This window comes from Pygoscelis adeliae, unplaced genomic scaffold, assembly GCF_000699105.1.
Source record: "Pygoscelis adeliae isolate BGI_AS28 unplaced genomic scaffold, ASM69910v1 Scaffold173, whole genome shotgun sequence".
NCBI lineage: Eukaryota > Metazoa > Chordata > Aves > Sphenisciformes > Spheniscidae > Pygoscelis > Pygoscelis adeliae.
The window spans coordinates 889,720-893,122 of record NW_008824409.1 but is presented as its reverse complement, the minus strand read 5'-3'; the positions used below and the strand labels follow the sequence as shown (position 1 = coordinate 893,122).

At 34.9% G+C, this 3,403-nt stretch overlaps 1 protein-coding gene across 1 annotated transcript in view; it reads right to left on the bottom strand.

Annotated features, from left to right (window-relative positions):
* The window catches only part of KCTD5 (potassium channel tetramerization domain containing 5), a 30,678-nt gene that overhangs the window by 26,370 nt on the left and 905 nt on the right, over positions 1-3,403 (bottom strand). The window lies entirely within an intron of this gene.

Genomic DNA, 3,403 nt, shown 5'->3' with positions numbered 1-3,403 from the left:
ATATTCAGCCTGGCATCTGAATAGCAAGCAGGTATTCAGACATAGCCACATCCCTTAAAGCCAAATTTATAAAAGACATTAAAAGGAATTCAACAACGTAATTGTAATTGTATCAGACTGATCACTCAACTCAATCATGTACTACATAACTTCTCTTACCTGACCAATTCCCCCCAGCCCCTTATCAAAAGATTATCAACATTGTTAGCATGAAAGATCTAAGCACTGAGAACACTGAAAATTAAGGTTAAACATAACACTTAAAAACAGGAAACTATCATTTTGTTTGGAAACCTGAAGAATCAGAACAAAGGCTACATTCCAGTGAGGTTCAAATACCAGCTTTTTTTTTTTTTTTTAAATTAAAGGCAAACAAATCTACCTTCTCTTTAACCTCAACACTTTGTTCTAAAAGCTTTTGGTTTTGCCTTAGCTCAGACATACAAATACACACAGGGTACTGAGAACACCTGTGTACCAAGCAAGGGTTGTATGTGCATCTTCTAAAAAAAAAAAAAGTATACTGAAGATGCAGTTCCCAACTACCTCATGCAGACAAAGAAGGGACAGATCAAACTAACTGATGCTCAGTTTACTGAACAGAGTACAGCATTTTGTGGAATGCAAAACACGGTTCAAGAAATTCGCCTGCACAGCTGCATAGCTGATACTCTTGACAAAGAGGTAAAGAAGCAAAATTGGTATTTCCTACATAATTTAGAGTCTGTGCATGAACCCCTGTGATCAATGCAGTACTGACAATACTTTGTGCTGGCCAGAGGTCTAAGAAAGATTGATAAGACAGACGTCTAATAGATCCACTGCTCCTTTCTACTATCAAGTGGATCACTGACAGTATTAATCCTTTAGTACCTGGTTTGGTACTAAAGTTTTGGTGCAATAGATATCCTACAGATATATACTGGAGACATGTGGCAGCACCCCAAATACTTTTTTTATTTATTCTTATTTTTAATATTCTAGTAGTTTACAGGAGATACCAAAAAAGTATTACTACCAACAATCCTAGCTAAATTTGAATCATTCTCCCCAAAAACTACATGTGATAGTGATACTTCTTGTTTCACATGAAAAAAATCCTACTGACCCAATCCTTTGCATTTGGACATTAATGCTGACATGCAAAAGTTTGATTACTGAACTGTGATACCTGAAAACTCTCTCTACTTAACAGTATCTAAAGTTCCTAAAATGTTTCATTGGAAAAAAAGATGGTGGATGTATTTTCAGGTACATGGATTTAGTTTCTGAATAACTATGTTTGTCTAACCAGCGTTGGTGGAATGTAGAAAGACCACAGCCTGAACTACAAAAAACATAAACATCTTTCTATAATTACAAGCTAAATGCTTTACACACTTAGACACACTGTCATTTTAGAAGAAGTGAAGGGGTGTTATATTTTACATAAAATTAACTGTTCAAGAAAATGTTAATATATTAAAATGTGCTGTCAGTTAACCTACACTCAGAGCAGACAGTGCTTGATGAAGTCTAATCACAATTTCTTCTGACCTAAACTTATGGTCTCACAGAAGTGACACTATGCACCAAAAACAGTACATAGATGAAGTGCATAAAATGGTATCTCTTTAATGTTTCACATTTAAATATATTTACATTACCAAAACACTTCAAGAATGAACAATCTACAGACACAACCCAAAGAAATTAAATTAGCTGACAACTGTATGAATTATAACCTGAAAAGTATTATTTAATACAGGAATGGAAACCAGTGAAGTTGGAAAGGAAGATCTAGAACTGACAAAAAAACCACTGTTTTAAAGAAAAAAGCAGTCTTTGGTCATCAGTTGAACTGAATTAAGAAACGTAGGGGCTTACAAAACTGGAAGACCTCCCAGTTAAGGGAAATAAGTCTCTAGAAACAAGCTTCTTCAATAAGGTTATTGTATTCTTTTACACTACAGTGTTTTCTCACATCACCCTCTGAAGCAATGCTGGCCACCAGCTCTACGTCATTAGAGACAGACAGGTGAGTCACAGAAGCAAAGTAACTAAAAGCTCTAAATGAAATCTCCAGTAACAATGGTCACTTCACTCCTTACACAAAAGGCCACAAAATGTTTTTATTTTTATTTTTTTACAGACTACAGTATCTGACATTACTCTTAACTGAGTAGATTTCTATATACTAAACAAGCTTCCAATAAAAACACTAAGGGAACAAGCTATGTCAGGCCTTCTCTTTCAACTTTCATATTGCTGGTCTTTCAACCAGCAACCTGCATTGCCTGAATTCATTAGCGTAGCATGCACACCAGAGCTTATTATTAGCACTTGTACCAAACATGCTTTACACATACTGACAGCATCCACTCTGTGAAACATAACATAGGTAGAAGACAAAAGCAATTCTATTATTAACCATTTTCCTCATCATCCACAAACTTTTTTTCCATTGTCATTCCTCACCTCACTTTTTTCCCCGTTATACTCATTCCTTTCCTAACCGCTATCAAGTTTTCTTCCTCACCAAATTACCATTTAGAATCTATAAAAACGCTTAATCTTCACACTGATAAATACAAATATCATACCAAACATATGTATAATATACCACATATGAATAAAGTGCCATCTCACTAGTGTCATAGTTTACTCTATGAAGCCTTTCAGGCAACAACGTGTCTCCAAAAAATAATAAAAAAGAAGAAAAAGGAACCCAAAAGTCTTATAATTTATGGTGTAATAGTAACTTTTTTTCTTTTTTACATTAGTTAATATCAATAGTTAAAAGTTTAAGAACTCTGGCTAAATTCTAACAGTGAGCAATCCAAATTTTGTCAATAGGATTCACTTTAGTATGTAAATTCCATGCAAAATTATAAATAGACTGAACAATTCAGAGTAACTGGCCACTTGCTTACCCAGATTACATATAGGGAAAACGTGCACTAATGAACATTATTCCAAAAAGAAAGATGCGTGTCTTGGACTTTGACCTTACAACTCAGGTGTGCTACAGACTAGTGCCAGGGAGTCAAGACCCAAAATGTAAACCATTCAGTAAAGAATATTGTAACAATATGCAAAGAATGCACAGGCAAAAGAGACACAAAATTTACTTTCTAGGCATCTTCCTATAGGAAATGCCTTATCACTCCTCCTTTAGAGTGAGCTGCCTGATTATCCTTCAACGTACACTAAGCACTTCATGTTGAAAACACTAAGAAAAGCCGATTACACTAGATCTTTAAGGATATTTATGTAATCATAAAACCAATAAAAGCTGACACAGTAATGTAGTCATCTGCTCCACCTAGAACTCTCAAAATATGGGTCATAAATCCTTCCACACTTTCAGAATATTGTCAGGATTGGCTTCATCCACATGTACCTGAAAACACATTGTATTCTC